The sequence below is a fragment of the Lissotriton helveticus genome, chromosome 10 (genome assembly GCF_964261635.1).
Source record: "Lissotriton helveticus chromosome 10, aLisHel1.1, whole genome shotgun sequence".
Lineage (NCBI taxonomy): Eukaryota > Metazoa > Chordata > Amphibia > Caudata > Salamandridae > Lissotriton > Lissotriton helveticus.
The window spans coordinates 1136762729-1136780549 of NC_136071.1; the positions used below are offsets into that span (position 1 = coordinate 1136762729).

At 47.7% G+C, this 17821-nt stretch overlaps 1 protein-coding gene across 1 annotated transcript in view; it reads left to right on the forward strand.

Annotated features, from left to right (window-relative positions):
- The window catches only part of GADL1 (glutamate decarboxylase like 1), a 654887-nt gene that overhangs the window by 54162 nt on the left and 582904 nt on the right, over positions 1-17821 (forward strand). The window lies entirely within an intron of this gene.

The following is a 17821-nucleotide window of genomic DNA, read 5'->3' on the forward strand; positions in this document are numbered from 1 at the left end:
AAGCGATATTTATCCCTAACGATGCTTAGCAACGATTTTTTTACCGCTAAGCATCGTCAGAAATTATCGCAGATAAACCTTGCTATTATCAAGGTTTATCGCAAATACGATAAAAAACGACCGCAATGCATTAATATCGCTGAAAACTCAGCGATATTCATGCATTACCGAGCTAATGCTCTTAGCCATGTTATCCACCTCCCATTGGATAACATGGCTAAGAACTGCTCAGGGCAGGTGCTAGCTTTTGGAGATATTCGCGCTTATCGCGAATATTTCTAAAAGTTGATAATAGGAGATAGCGATGTTAGCGACTGTTTCCAGTCGCTAACATCTTGGCATGCCCACTTTGCATGTCATTAGTGATAAATATCACTCACATGCAAAGTGGGGCCCAAGATGGTCGCTATCTCCTACTAGCCGTCGCTAACTGGTGTTAGCAACAGCTAGGTAATACAGATATAATTTTATCTCCGCGAAGCGGAGCGCTGTTACAGATATATATCTTGTTTTTGAACGTTAATTTCTCAAAATCCACTGAAGCACATATATTGAGACCTAGCAAAGGCACATCGAGCTACCAGTCCCTACAATTTTGCAAGTTTCGTGCAAATCCATTCAGCCGTTCGATTATTATTATTATTTTTTTTTTGCCCCGCGGGGCCCTTTTAAAACCTCCACATCAAACCTAAGAGGTCAAGGAGGATCTACTATGCCCCCTTATGGTCATTTGCCCCTTCGCTTTGGCCTCCTCTTGTCTCTCGATCCTACCGAGAGACAAGATGGCGGCCGCTACGGACTGTTTGCAATGTTTACAGACGCCGGAGAACCAATCAGCTTCGCAAACCTCCGTTACGCGAAGCGGAGCGCTGTTACAGATATATATTTTTTTTTGAACGTTAATTTCTCAAAATCCACTGAAGCACATATATTGAGACCTAGCAAAGGCACATCGGGCTACCAGTCCCTAATATTTTACCAAGTTTCGTGCAAATCCATTCAGCCGTTCGATTATTATTATTATATTTTTTTTTTGCCCCACGGGGCCCTTTTAAAACCTCCACATCAAACCTAGGGGGTCAGCGAGGATCTACTATGCCCCCTTATGGTCATTTGCCCCTTCGCTTTGGCCTCCTCTTGTCTCTCGATCCTACCGAGAGACAAGATGGCGGCCGCTACGGACTGTTTGGAATGTTCACAGACGCCGGAGAACCAATCAGCTTCGCTTCACAAAGCTCCGTACCGCGAAAAGTCCGCGAACCGGAGCGCTGCCCGGTCCGCTGTTACAGATATATATCTTTTTTTGAACGTTAATTTCTCAAAATCCACTGGAGCACATATATTGAGACCTAGCAAAGGCACATCGGGCTACCAGTCCCTACAATTTTGCCAAGTTTCGTGCAAATCCATTCAGCCGTTCGGGCTAAAAATGAGGCCAACCGCCCTATGGAAAACTCAATGTTAAAAACATGTTTTGGGACCCCCCTTTTTTCTCGGCCCCCCCTTGACGAACCCCCCCCAAATTTTCAAGGGCTGCTCAGAAACAAAATGTGCCATTTTCCTGAAAATTTCAGCCAATTCCGTCCACAAACGCCAAAGTTATTAGACATAGAATTTTCAAAAATCCCATAGAGAAAAAATCCTAACTATATATACCTACTGGCGACCGCCAGTAGGTAATATATATATATATATATATATATATATATATATATATATATATCACGCAGTTTCCATATCCAGAGCAGAAAACCACAATCCAAGTAATCAAAAAGATACGGACACGGACCACCATATTAGTGCTTCTTGTTTATTTCAGTGCTTGAGCGTCACGACGCATTTCGGTCCCGCCTTGGACCTTGATCACATGTATATATATATATATTTATATTTATAATATATATTTTACATATATATATAAATGTGTATATATATCTATATTACCTACTGGCGGTCGCCAGTAGGTATATATAGTTAGGATTTTTTCTCTATGGGATTTTGTGAAGCGAAGCTGATTGGTTCTCCGGTGTCTGTGAACATTCCAAACAGTCCGTAGCGGCCGCCATCTTGTCTCTCGGTAGGATCGAGAGACAAGAGGAGGCCAAAGCGAAGGGGCAAATGACCATAAGGGGGCATAGTAGATCCTCGCTGACCCCCTAGGTTTGATGTGGAGGTTTTAAAAGGGCCCCGCGGGGCAAAAAAAAAAAATAATAATAATAATCGAACGGCTGAATGGATTTGCACGAAACTTGGTAAAATATTAGGGACTGGTAGCCCGATGTGCCTTTGCTAGGTCTCAATATATGTGCTCCAGTGGATTTTGAGAAATTAACGTTCAAAAAAAGAAATATATCTGTAACAGCGCTCTGCTTCGCGTAACGGAGGTTTGCGAAGCTGATTGGTTCTCCGGCGTCTGTAAACATTGCAAACAGTCCGTAGCGGCCGCCATCTTGTCTCTCGGTAGGATCGAGAGACAAGAGGAGGCCAAAGCGAAGGGGCAAATGACCATAAGGGGGCATAGTAGATCCTCCTTGACCTCTTAGGTTTGATGTGGAGGTTTTAAAAGGGCCCCGCGGGGCAAAAAAATAAAATAAAATAATAATCGAACGGCTGAATGGATTTGCACGAAACTTGGCAAAATTGTAGGGACTGGTAGCTCGATGTGCCTTTGCTAGGTCTCAATATATGTGCTTCAGTGGATTTTGAGAAATTAACGTTCAAAAACAAGATATATATCTGTAACAGCGCTCCGCTTCGCGGAGATAGAATTATATCTGTATTACCTAGCTGTTGCTAACACCAGTTAGCGACGGCTAGTAGGAGATAGCGACCATCTTGGGCCCCACTTTGCATGTGAGTGATATTTATCACTAATGACATGCAAAGTGGGCATGCCAAGATGTTAGCGACTGGAAACAGTCGCTAACATCGCTATCTCCTATTATCAACTTTTGGAAATATTCGCGATAAGCGCGAATATCTCCAAAAGCTAGCACCTGCCCTGAGCAGTTCTTAGGCATGTTATCCAATGGGAGGTGGATAACATGGCTAAGAGCATTAGCTCGGTAATGCATGAATATCGCTGAGTTTTCAGCGATATTAATGCATTGCGGTCGTTTTTTATCGTATTTGCGATAAACCTTGATAATAGCAAGGTTTATCTGCGATAATTTCTGACGATGCTTAGCGGTAAAAAAATCGTTGCTAAGCATCGTTAGGGATAAATATCGCTTAACTTTGGTAATATGCCCCAACGTCTGTTAACGTTCGATTCGAAGGAAATCAGGAAGTGTTGAAAAACATTGTCTGCGCCATCTTGCCTTTTTTCAAATGCCACACTTTTGTCGTGCACGGCAGTCATTTTAGATGCCTTGACCAGACCCACTCTGTGCACGCTGTCGATCCTTAGCATGGCTCCCCACCCTCGCAAGCATCTCCCCCAGGCAGTGGTCACCCCCGCTCTCTGTCTTATGCATGGGTAATAAACCACCCCCCATCTGCGCTGCTCTTCCCTGAGAATCACACCCTGTGCCCGCCCGACACCTCCCTTTCGCCCTATTCACTACCGCACCCTCTGACACTCCTTTTCCTCTGTGTCCGATTGTCCAGGCCGGTCCTAGGGTATCAGCTAGCCCTGCAGATGTAGTTTATGGCCCCAGCTGTAAAGAATCACCCCTCTTCAAAAGAGTTATAGTAGATCAAGGCCCACACTCGATGAGATCCGTCACAGCAGACGCGTTCCTATTATCTGAAAACCATCCTGTATTGTGATTGGGGAGGGGACCGAGCCTGAAGCGGAAGATTCCAGGGATGACTCTTTGTACATCAAAGTTTTTACAATTATGTGTCACATTAAAAATATATAGCACTCCAACAAAGTAGTAAGATTATAAAACTTTAATAACTTATAAATATATACAAGAAAACAAAAACAGTAATAACATATAAACATTTTTAGGGAAAAACAACGAAGTAGCGGTCGGCTGTGCGAATAGTCCCAACGCAGCACAACGTCCAGAATTCTGGCGTGGGTCGTCGCGGGGGGTGGGTCATCAGTAGCAAACTGTTGTGCGAATAGTTCCAAGGCAGCAGAACGATGGCACCAAGGTGATGTCCAGTAAGTTGCCACACTGGTTTTGGTATCCTACAATGCTGCTCCGAATAACGGCGTGGGGCGCCCCGGGGGAGGCGGCGTGAACGGGCCTCTCCAGGTGGAGTCTCATCTGTTGTAGTGGGGCGCCCCTTTACCGTTTCAGTTGCCATTCCGTCCGCTTTTGGTCCACTGTGTCAAAAGCCGCAATTCAGCTGAGTTGCGCCCACTCTTGCGGTGCAGCGATAGGCGGCTGTCACAGGACTCTCAAAATGGCGGCAGGCTGTTTCCTTTTTGGGCCTGGTCCACTGAAATGGCCCTGGGACACCTTGGAAATCGGACGCTTGTCTGCTAGGTCTTGGACCCCATTCTCGAAAGCGTCCCCTCCGCCTTGAGGATTCATCAAAAGTTTTGGGGGCCCCCGACTCCTGTAGGCTTCTGGTGGGGAGCGGCTGCCATGATTGCTCGCGGAATGACCACGACGGAGCTACGAGATGGTGGTGCTCTCATGCTCACGCCAGCTTCAGTCTGAAACATCCAGAAACAAGGTGGGGCTTTCATCGTTTGGGAAAAAAAAAAAGTTTTCATCCAATGAAAAGTGTTGTTTTTAGGTCATATGATCAAGCCTTCCATCATTAGGAAACCAAAAGTAAAATGAACCAATGAAAAGTTTTATAAACAAGTCACATGACCTGTTATGCGGCATAGGGTATAAAATGCGGAGAAAATACGTTGGCACGTGAGGCGGCGTCAGTAGCGGACCGATGTGCGAATAGGCCGAAGGCAGCGCAACAATATTTCCTGAATAGAAGACACCACAAGGCGCTGAGATGCCAAGATCCGGATGGCACCGAGGTGGTGTCTAGTAAGTTGCCGCACTGGTGTGGCAATCCTACAATGGTAAAAGTCGGCGTGGGGCGCCCCGTTGGCCTGTGAGATGGCGTCAGTAGCGGACCGATGTGCGAATGGGGCCAAAGGCAGCGCAACAATATTTTCTGAGTGACACCACAAGGCGCTGAGATGCCAAGATCCGGATGGCACCGAGGTGGTGTCTAGCAAGTTGTGGCACTGGTGTGGCCATCCTACAATGGTAAAAGTCGGCGTGGGGCGCCCTGTTGGCCTGTGAGATGGTGTCAGTAGCGGACCGATGTGCGAATGGGGCCAAAGGCAGCGCAACAATATTTTCTGACTGACACCACAAGGCGCTGAGATGCCAAGATCCGGATGGCACCGAGGTGATGTCTAGCAAGTTGCTGTACTGGTGTGGCCATCCTACAAGGTACTAGGAGGTGTGGTGGCAGCACTACCGAAGGTCCGCTGAGCGCTGGGGACAGACTGCGAGCCACTGGCATTCCCTGGGGCTCTTCTGTCTCCGTCTTCATTTTATTCCTGGTCTTACCTACTCCTGACCACTTCACAGCGCTTGGCAGCGCGATCTTTTTTTTAATCTTTTAAAATCATTTTAACTCACTTACCTGATTAATTCTGGCCAGACAGCGGGTGATCTACTACTCGTTCCCACATCCCGAGGTGTGCCTCCCTGCCCCGGTCCATCACGGCTGACGTGCCGATTGTTGTGGAGGGCAGGCGCCATCTTGGGTGAGGGCCTGGTCCCTGGCGGCGACGCGCGCTGCGCTCTAGCTGGGGGTGGGGTTTGTGCTTAAATTGACCAGACATCTGGGGCGCTCTGCGGTACTAGGAGGTGTGGTGGCAGCACTACCGAAGGTCCGCTGAGCGCTGGGGACAGACTGCGAGCCACTGGCATCGCTGTACTGGGGCTCTTCTGTCTCCGTCTTCATTTTATTCCTGGTCTTACCTACTCCTGACCACTTCATTCACAGCGCTTGGCAGCGCGATCTTTTTTTTAATCTTTTAAAATCATTTTAACTCACTTACCTGATTAATTCTGGCCAGACAGCGGGTGATCTACTACTCGTTCCCACATCCCGAGGTGTGCCTCCCTGCCCCGGTCCATCACGGCTGACGTGCCGATTGTTGTGGAGGGCAGGCGCCATCTTGGGTGAGGGCCTGGTCCCTGGCGGCGACGCGCGCTGCGCTCTAGCTGGGGGTGGGGTTTGTGCTTAAATTGACCAGACATCTGGGGCGCTCTGCGGTACTAGGAGGTGTGGTGGCAGCACTACCGAAGGTCCACTGAGCGCTGGGGACAGACTGCGAGCCACTGGCATTCCCTGGGCTCTTCTGTCTCCGTCTTCATTTTATTCCTGGTCTTACCTACTCCTGACCACTTCACAGCGCTTGGCAGCGCGATCTTTTTTTTAATCTTTTAAAATCATTTTAACTCACTTACCTGATTAATTCTGGCCAGACAGCGGGTGATCTACTACTCGTTCCCACATCCCGAGGTGTGCCTCCCTGCCCCGGTCCATCACGGCTGACGTGCCGATTGTTGTGGAGGGCAGGCGCCATCTTGGGTGAGGGCCTGGTCCCTGGCGGCGACGCGCGCTGCGCTCTAGCTGGGGGTGGGGTTTGTGCTTAAATTGCAATGACTCCCCGGAAGCGCAGCGGACGAGCGCAGCGGGCGCGACGTAGGCGCGCCGGAGTTGCGCCTGAGTTAAGCCCGTCTGCGCCCGTCCGCGGCCGTACGGGACCAGGGCCTAGGGACGCTGCTTCCTTTATATCTTACTCGTCCCCTGCCCTTAAGTGCCTACATGCCTCGGCCAGCCCTCTCCCCCCCGACACCTGGGCTCGCATCACATCACTCGGCATTGCAGGCATTTCTACCCCTATTCTTGCGCCGACTCCATCACTTCCCGCCCTGGCTCCTATCGAGTCGTTAATTCGGGTCTTATACCTAAACACTCGTTCAATGGTCAAGCACCAAGTTGACATCCTGCACTTACTCATGTCTGAAAGTCCCGATGTCTTATTGTTATCAGAGACCTGGCTTACCGACGACTCTCTCCCAGACATCTTGGCCGCGCTACCCCCCGACTATTTCCTGCTGAACTCTAATCGATTAGGGGGTCGCATCGGGGGAGGGGTGGCGGCAGTAATACGCAAGGATCTTAAGATCATTGCCTCTACGGCCATGACTCTACCGGAAGTAGATACCCTGGTCCTCAGTCTGGGGACTAGGGTAGGTGCAGTCACTCTTGTGTTATTATACCGCCCCCCCCACTCTATGCCGTCCTTCCCCTCTTCCTTTATCGACCAGCTGACCAACATTGCTACCAGCTCCTCCCGCATTGTCATCATCGGTGACTTTAATTACTGGTTTCAGCACGAGGACGCTGGCCCTCATGCCTCCGAATTGTTCGAGGGTCTTACGAGCCTGAATTTTATCCAACTTGTCAGGTCCGCCACCCATAAGGGTGGCCACATCCTCGATCATATTTGGACCCATGGAGTCACGTCCTCTCGCCCATTAATAACACCTTGTGTGTGGTCAGACCACTATCTGATCGACACCACATTTTCGGCGGTTGGCCAGATCAAGGTCCCCCCACGGGAGGGCGGCTCGGCTCGCAAGTGGAAGGCTGTCGATTCCTCTAAACTACTGGCTCATCTGTCCCATACTTACCCCCTGCGACCCAATGACGCTGGCACCGACGAGCTCCATGGGCTTGTGGCAGACTGGCTCACCACAGCCAGTGACATCTTTGCCCCCCTCACTAAGTTCCCCCAATCCCGGCACAGCAATTCCCATAAATGGTTTACCCCCCACCTAAAAGTTCTCCACCTGGAACTCCGCCAGCTTGAGCGCAAGTGGAGGAGGGACTACTGCCCCTCTAGCAGAGACGCCTATGTGGCTGCCCGCAATAGGTATAAACTTGCCATTATGGCTGCCAAAAAAACGTATGCCTCAGGTAAAATCCTATCTGCCCCCTGCCAGTCTAAGGAAATTTTTAAGGTTCTTAATGAATTTACCTCCGACTCCAGGACGCTCCCTACCCAGGCCCCCACACAGGAAGCATGTAACACCCTTAGTACTTTTTTCATCGAAAAAATCGTATTGATTAAGGACACCATCCCTGTTATGTCTCCTGGCGCTGGATCCGTTTCTCCCCCTCACAATACTTCCTCTTTCACACAATTTCCTCCCTAGACTCATCTTCCTTGGCCACTCTCGCTACCCGCATTAAGTCGGGATCTCCAGATGACTGTTGCCCCCCCTCTATACTCCGGGACATCTGCCACTCTTTACCCGACTGCATTCTCCCTCTGCTAAACTCTTCTCTCTACTCTGGTACGGTGCCGGGCTCCTTTAAGGAGGCGGTGTTGGTGCCCCTCCTGAAGAAGCCGGGGGCTGACCCCGCTGCCCCGGCTAACTACCGCCCTATCTCCCTCTTACCTTTCTTCTCAAAAATCCTGGAAGCCCACGTCACCACCTGTCTCTCACAGTTCATTGAGAGCTCCAACTTCCTCGAGGTCAATCAGGCAGGCTTCAGACCCGGCCACTCTACGGAGACAGTGATCTTGGCCGTGCTGGATGCCCTGAGAGACGGTGTTGACAAGGGGGCCCCCCAGGCCCTGGTACTACTAGACCTGTCAGCCACCTTCGACACGGTGGATCATAACATCCTTCTCCGCCGTGTCGAGCAGGCTGGCATTCAGGGCCTGGCGTTGGCCTGGGTCAGATCCTTCCTGACTGGCAGGTCTCAGACCCTCAGTCTGGGCGCCTTCAGGGCTCCTAGAGAGCACTCGCTCTGTGGGGTCCCCCAGGGTTCTTCTTTGTCCCCTCTTCTCTTTAACCTCTATCTTCGCCCCCTTCTCTTTTCTCTGAGGCAGTGGGACGTTACCGTATTTAATTACGCGGACGACCTGCAACTCATTTTTTCTCTCAACTCCCCCTCTGCTATCCCCAACTTTCAGGCAGTCATGTCCCACATTCTCCAGTGGATGGGCCACAACCAGTTAAAGTTGAACCCCGGTAAGACGGAGCTCCTCCTTCCCGGTAGGAGCGCCACCTTCTGGGGGCCTCAATTCTGGCCGGCGGAATTGGGCCCTTCTCCCACCCCGGTAGCTTCGGTGAAGAGTCTGGGGGTCACCATTGATTCCGCCTTATGCCTAGGGCCGCAGTTGGGGACCGTGGTCTCGTCCTGTATCTACCAACTGCGCAGGATCAGGAAAGTGGCATATCTTCTTACACCTGATGCCCTCCTGCAGGTTATCATGGCCCTCGTCCTCTCCCGCCTAGATTTTTCCAATGCGATCTACCATGGTCTGCCTAAAACATCGTTGGCTAGACTGCAAGTGGTCCAAAATCAGGCGGCAAGATTGGCCTTAGGGATTCCGAAGTGGCAATCCGCCAGGCCCCTCCTTGTCAAACTCCACTGGCTCCCTGTCATCTCTAGGGCAGCCTTCAAGATCGGCTGCCTTACCTTTAAGTCATTAGCTGGCCCCTGCCCTGCCTTTGTGAAATCCCTCATCAGACCCTACTGTCCATCCCGCAACTTGAGATCCTCTCACCTCCACTTCTTGACTGTCCCCTCTTACAAGCTCTGCAGATCTGGAGGCCGGAGATTTGCCTACCTGGCCCCCAAGCTCTGGAACTCTTTCCCTCTCTCTCTTAAAACTTCTAATTCTTTGACTCTTTTTCGTAAATCTTTAAAAACTTGGCTCTTCCCCCAATCTGGTTAGTCTTTCTGTCCCCCCTCACTTCTGACCAGCGCCAGGAAACCCATGGTGTCAGTGCGCTTTATAAGCACCCCTTACGATACGATACGATACGATACAATGGTAAAAGTCGGCGTGGGGCGCCCTGTTGGCCTGTGAGATGGTGTCAGTTGCGGACCGATGTGCGAATGGGGCCAAAGGCAGCGCAACAATATTTTCTGTATGGAAGATACCACTAGGCGTTGAGATGCCAAGATCCGGATGGCACCGAGGTGATGTCTAGCAAGTTGCTGTACTGGTGTGGTCATCCTACAATGCTGAAACTCGGCGTGGGGCGCCCCATTAGCCTGTGAGATGGCGTCAGTAGCGGACCAATGTGTGAATGGGGCAAAGGTAGCGCAAGAATATTTTCTGAAGAGGAGACACCACAAGGCGCTGAGATTCGGTTACCACCGAGGTGATGTCTAGCAAGTTGCCGCACTGGTGTGGCCATCCTACAATACTGCTCCGAATAACGGCGTGGGGTGCCCGAAGGGGGGGGGGGAGGCGGCGTGAACGGGCCTTCCTAGGTGGAGGCTCGTCTGCTGTAGTGGGGCGCCCCTTTACCGTTTCAGTTGCCATTCAGCTGAGTTTCGGCTGCTCTTGATGCTACAGCGACAGGCGGCTGCAACAGGACTCTCAAAATGGCGGCCTGTTCTTTGGATTTGGGCCTGGTCCACTAAAATGGCCCTGGGACACCTTAGAACTCGGACGCTCGATTTTTTTTTCCTTTCCTGTACATGCAAAAAAAGGTAAATGCCCGGTACGTTACACGCTTCATCTGCCACGATGAACTCTCCAGAGGAACCGAAAAAAAATATAGTTATGGTAACTATACCATGCATCGTCATATGGAGAGGTGGCACCAATTAATTATAGTGCTGCATAAAAGAGAGATTTGGAGGAGAACCCCTGACCTGCTAGTACATTCATCAAAGAAGTGGCACTGACAGCATCAGAGGCAAGGGAAACGGTCCCAAATATTTAGAAGAACTTTGGAAAGATTAAAATGACATGTTTAGATTGTGGCAAATTAATTTCATGTGGACAGATGAGTGTTACTCTAATAAATACAGCATATGAACATCATCATAGTCGATGGTTGGTAGAGACATTTTGACTATATCCTGGACCTGCCCGTCCTCGCCCAAAATGGCGCCGGAATAAATGGGACTCGTAACTCCTTGTTGTGTACTGGTTGCAGAACCTTGAAATCACGAGATACGTATGCAGTTTTGAAGCACATGGCGGGCGGGGACGAGAATTGATTGAATATTTCGACATCCCTATTGATATTAAGTTCTGATGTGTTATTGATTACTGTACTATTGAAAGTTCGAATTAACGTCACCCATGGTACTTGCCCGCAAATGTATATCTAGATAATTTTATTGTAACTGGCCCTGTCGTATTTTAATTATAAAATGTACGTCCACCGATTCCGTAACTGTTAGACACCTTAGTTCTTGCAACCTAATGGCCCGCCCGTTACGTTCCTCTACAGTGTAAATGTCTACTCATCATATACGATTACAGTTTGCTCCGTGGCCGGCCCACGTGGTTATAGGCTCGTATTTGTATAATGAAATTTTCACAATAAAGATTTTTAAAAGAAAACATGGTAGTAGTATATACATTGGTAAAGTTTTTAATAATAGTCACTGTTTTAGAATCATTAAAAGGCAAGTGAAATAAAGCAGACCAATTACATGAAGGGTAAAAGGTATAATACGAAGGAACGCAGTAAAGATAAATGGTCAAGGGCTGTTGTGTTTTCTATTCCTGCAACATAAAGTGATCGATAAGAATCTCATATTCAGGCGTATCGGCAACTAAGACAGCAGGTCGACCCTCTTTTGCTCAACGGCTCCGTCATGGGACGAAGAAACGCTATTTTTCTCGAAAAAAGAATATATTTTACTTGCAGGACAGTTGTAAATTTTCCGGGAAAGTACATTAGCCTGAAACAATATAACATATATTTAAGAAAAAATAATGTTCGGAAGTAATAAAAAGCGTAATTTTTAGGTCATATGACCAAGCCTTTCATCATTAGAATAAGAAAAGTAAAATGAACCAATGAAAAGTTTTATTAACAAGTCACATGACCTGTTATGCTTACGTTACGCGCTGCGCGTCGCGCCCCGGATGACTTCCGGATGCGCTAACGCGGCGCGTCATATGACGCATTACGCGACAACGCAGGTCCAGAATATAGTCAAAATGTCTCCACCAACCAGCGGTCGGAACACAACCCCTTTCAGCAGGCTAAATAGTTCTGTTAAATGACAACAGAAGGGACAGGCAACAAGAACCATTAGTCAAAGAGGGGAGGGCTAGTTCTTCTCTACCGGGTTACATTGGGGCGCTACCGGAACTGATCGAATTGGTAGTCTACAGTGTTTCTGGATGTTTCAGACTGAAGCTGGGGTTAGCATGAGAGCAGCACCATTTCGTAGCTCCGTCGTGGCCATTCCGCAACCAATCATGGCAGCCGCTCTTTATCGTTATTTTGGGCGGAGTGGGTGGCGGAGCCGAGCTGTTTTGCAGCCATCATTGTGTGGAGTTCAGTTCATTTCACTAGTTTTGTATTTGTCATGAGGGGTTGTTCCTAATGTTTCTATTTTAGCGAGGTCAAAAAGAGATCCCATTAGTGGCCTACTGATTTTGCTCGATTCCTTTTCTTTTTTTTTTTACACGATTTTTCGTTATCTGCAAAGACTAAACAGAGTATTGCGACTCTGTGTTTGTTTGTAAATAGAGAATGAACCAAAGAGAACCAATTCTAAAACAGTAAATACTTGGATAACAATCAATCAAATGGAGAGAGAAGCAGGCACGACGTATTACAACGGGGGCAAAGGCCTGCGTTAACTACCCTTCACTATGTGCAAAGAGAGAGTACTCCTAATAGAAATGAGGGGGGGGGGACCATTCAAAGCAGATCAGTGTGCATAAACACGAAAATGTTTTCACTTACCACGTACTTGACATTCGACAGCTTATGATATTTGCTATTAAAAAACCATTGAAATTCACTGAAAAAACCATAGGTTATAGACCATATATAGTTAGGAATTAGCATTTACAAAACCTTGAAAATTCACTGAAAAAACCATAGGTTATAGACCATATATAGTTAGGAATTAGCATTTAAAAAACCTTATTTTACTCACACAAAACCATTGAAATTCCATATATAGTTAGTTGCACTAACTATATATCGCGCACCCGCAATCCACTGCTGATGATGTCACATATTACATCATTCATGACATGGTCAGTGACATCACTGATGACATCACTGATGACATCTCAAATGACATCACTGATGACATCACTGATGACATCTCATTTGACATCAATGACCACATCACTGATGATATCATTCATGTGACAATACAATGCATCTCCTCACATTTTAATATAACCTCTGTTTCACCCAGTGTTAAATACAGAGTATAATTTTTGAAACCATTGACACACCAATACTAGTTACTACATACGTACTCACTGATTCCTACGTCTACACACACATTCACTCATTCACCCATACAATCATTCATACATACAATCACTCATCTTTACAACACTATCATATGCACTCATACACCTATACAGACACTCACACTCTGCCACTCATCCATGGAGTTACTCACACACCTAGTCAGTCCTGTAAAGAATCAATCACACTTCCATTTTCTTGTCTATACAGTTAAACATAGAGCACCTTACATTTTCAAACATATACTAACACATACTTACTTTCTTATACAATCATTGATACAAGTACACATTGATCTGCACAGAGTCACACACCTCCCAGCCAGCCACACACACACTCAGTCTCCCATACAAATACTTGGACAATCAATCAATAACCCATATAGTTAATCATATAGCTACTGATCAACACATGCAGCAGTTTACAGAACAACAGACATAATGATCATAATGATGCACAAATTAAGACAGTATAGTCACTAACCCATGCACTCAGTGAGACACATTTAATCACTCACTCATACATTCAGTCATGCACCTACTAAATCCTTCGTCCAGACAGTTATACATCTACTCATTCTTCAATATGTAAAACATATTTAAACTTTACAGAAACACACAGTCACTGGATGATGTCATCAGTGATGTCATCAGTGATGTCATTTGAGATGTCATCAGTGATGTCATCAGTGATGTCACTGACCATGTCATGAATGATGTAATATGTGACATCATCAGCAGTGGATTGCGGGTGCGCGATATATAGTTAGTGCAACTAACTATATATGGAATTTCAATGGTTTTGTGTGAGTAAAATAAGGTTTTTTAAATGCTAATTCCTAACTATATATGGTCTATAACCTATGGTTTTTTCAGTGAATATATATATATATATATATATATATATATATTATATATATATATAGATATATATATCCCACAACTTTGCTCCGCTTGGTCGACCCCTGGCACATTTAATCACTCACTCATACAGTCAGTCATGCACCTACTAAATCCTTCGTCCAGACACTTATACATCCACTCATTCTTCAATATGTAAGACATATTTAAACTTTACAGAAACAAAAAATCACTGGATGTTGTTATCAGTGATGTCATTTGAGATGTCATCAGTGATGTCATCAGTGATGTCACTGACCATGTCATGAATGATGTAATATGTGACATGATCAGCAGTGGATTGCGGGTGCGCGATATATAGTTAGTACTACTAACTATATATGGAATTTCAATGGTTTTGTGTGAGTAAAAAAAGGTTTTTTAAATGCTAATTCCTAACTATATATGGTCTATAACCTATGGTTTTTTCAGGGAATTTTCAAGGTTTTGTAAATGCTAATTCCTAACTATATATGGTCTCTAACCTATGGTTTTTTCAGTGAATTTCAATGGTTTTTTAATAGCAAATATCATAAGCTGTCGAATGTCAAGTACGTGGTAAGTAAAAACATTTTCGTGTTTATGCACACTGATCTGCTTTGAATGCTGCCCCCCCCCCTCATTTCTATTAGGAGTACTCTCTCTTTGCAGATAGTGAAGGGTAGTTAACGCAGGCCTTTGCCCCCGTTGTAATCCGTCGTGCCTGCTTCTCTCTCCATTTGATTGATTGTTATCCAAGCATTTACTGTTTTAGAATTGGTTCTCTTTGGTTCATTCTCTATTTACAAACAAGCACAGAGTCGCAATACTCTGTTTAGTCTTTGCAGATAGCGAAAAATCGTGTAAACAAAACAAAAGGAATCGAGCAAAATCAGTAGGCCACTAATGGGATCTCTTTTTGACCTCGCTAAAATAGAAACATTAGGAACAACCTGTTCAAAATAGCAATGTGTATGTACATAAGCGGCGTTCATTTGTGTTCACAGTACCCCTTGTTGATTGTTTGAATCGAGCATTGAATTGTTTGAAGTTGGTTCTCTTAAGGATCTTCTCTGCCTGCAAACGAGGAAGAATAGGAATATTCTCTCTCCCTTTGCAGATAGTGAAGGGTAGGTAACGCAAACCTTTAACACGTCGTGCCTATTTCGTTCCTCATTGATTGATTGTTTGCCCGAACATTGACTGTTTGGGAATTGGTTCTTTTTGGAGGTATTCCCTGTTTGCAAATAAACGTAGGAAAATCTTTGCAAGTACTGAAAGGGTAGGTAATGCCGACCTTTCTCCCCCGTTGTAATCTGTCATGCCTATCTACTCCCCACTGATTGATGCACCTGTTTCACCCGGACCATTTACTAGAGATAGGTCATCTGGCCCTACCAGAGAGCACCCCTAGTGAAAAGGACATATGCAATAATAACGAAGTGATCACTGTATCCTGTTAACAAAAACTTTACCATGAAACAACCTGGAAAGAAAGGAATAGGAAAACGAAAATCAGTAGGCCACTGATGAACTTTTTATTAAATAACAAACAAAGAAACGATAACAATACGTAATGATAAAACCTATTATTGTCCTAGAAACAAGAAACGTTAGAAGTAAGCCCGTAATAAGAAACCTGAAAACAGTAAGAGAAACCAAGTGTGACATTGCAACGGCCACAAGGCAACGAGGCTTCATCGCCCCTCACTGCCCCAAAACGTGTCTGTCCCACCGCCTGCCACGGCCAAATAACGGCAAACTGGGAAAGATACAAGCCAGCAGACATCCGCCCCATTCTGGAAACTTCCAAAGTGCAACAGGTTTCCGGCTACGCCCAGCCGGAAGCAACACATATAAGGCGGGTCCTGCTGCCAACCGTCGGCAGAAGATCATCACGTAGGGTGTAGCCGGAGGAAAGGCCGAGGCCAATGGCACCCGTCCAGGGGGATTGCTACGACAACCCTGGAGAGTTGCAAGGGGGGGAATGTCTGTGTCCTCGACCCTCCCCTCTCTCTCCCAGTCCGGCCACCATCAACCAGAGGCCGAGGCCGACGGGATCCGGCCGCGGTGGCGGTAACCCTGGAGAATTGCAGGTTAGACCCTCTCTCTCCCACTCTGGGCCAGCATCCATGGAGGGCCTGGGACTGGAGAGGCCACTGCACGAAAGGCCCAGGAGAGGCACCACACGCCAAGGCCTGCCCCACCGGATGAGCCAAGGAACCCGTTCATGGGGCCAGAGCAAAGGGCGTCCGGCCGCCATCCACCGGAGGTCCGGCCCAAAGACGGACGGGACATTTCTTCTTTCTTTTATAATGGCTGCGACAACACTGGGGGGGGGATGTCTTGCACATGCCTCCGACCCCCCCCCCTCGTCCTCATCGCCTGGTCCGGCCATAACAAATGTCAAGCGAGACGCCGTGGGGTGCACTGGGTGGGAGAGACGGTGCGAACAGGCCTCTCCCGCCTCCCCAGGTGGAGGCTTCCCAGCTGCACCCTCAGCGCTCCAGGCGCCCGGAAAAGGGTTCTTCCACTGTGGCGATGCTGCAACGTCTCGCCCGGCAGGGTGGAGCCCGTCCGCTCATTTGACCCCGCGATCGCCGGTAGCTACCGAACTCTCAAAATGGCGGTCGACCTGGCAAGAGCGGGCCCAGCATAAAGAAATGGCCCGGTCACTGGTTGACTCCACCACCATAGTCCTCCACGACCTTGAAGATTCTAGAGGAGCCGCGGGAGTACCCGACCCCCGCAGACACCCCCGATGGGGAATGACTGCCATGATCGCCCGTGGAGTGACGAAACTGTAGCCGCGGGACGTCGGCGCTCCCATGCTGGCGCCAGCCTCAGTTTGAATGACTAGAATCCTGCAGACCTCAGTTCCGGTGAAAGCACAGTGTGACCCGGTAGGAAAAATTGTTGCACCCCCTCCCCTTTTTGACTGATGGTTCAAACCACCGATCCTTTCCTTTGCCCTTTTAACGGAACTTTGGACTGCCTCCCCCACCCCCCCGCGGCGCCCCACGCCGTTATTTGGTGGGCGGCAACTTACTGGACATCACCTTGGTGCCATCCAGATTTCAGCGTGTTCTGCTGCCTTGGAACTATTCGCACAACAGACCGCTACTGACGACCCATCCCCCGGGACGCCCCACGCCGGATACCCAAATCAGTGCGGCACCCAGGCAACATCACCTGGGTGCCGTCCAGAAATCTGGACGTTGTGCTGCCTTGGGACTATTCGCACAACTGACCGCTACTGACCATTGTTCCTTCTTTTTCCCTAAAAATGTTTAAATGTTTTTACTGTTTTTGTTTTGTTGTATATATTTATAAGTTATTAAAGTTTTATATTCCTACTACTTTGTTGGAGTGCTATATATTTTTAATGTGACACATAATTGTAAAAACTTTGATGTACAAAGAGTCATCCCTGGAATCTTCCGCTTCAGGCTCGGTCCCCTCCCCAATCACAATACAGGATGGTTTTCAGATAGTAGGAACGCGTGTGGTGTGACGGATCTCATCGGGTGTGGGCCTTGATCTACTATAACTCCTTTGAAGAGGGGTGATTCTTTACAGCTGGGGCCATAAACTACATCTGCAGGGCTAGCTGATAGCCTGGGACCGGCCTGGACAATCGGACACAGAGGAAGAGGAGTGTCAGAGGGTGCGGTAGTGAATAGGGCGAAAGGGAGGTGTCGGGCGGGCACAGAGTGTGATTCTCAGGGAAGA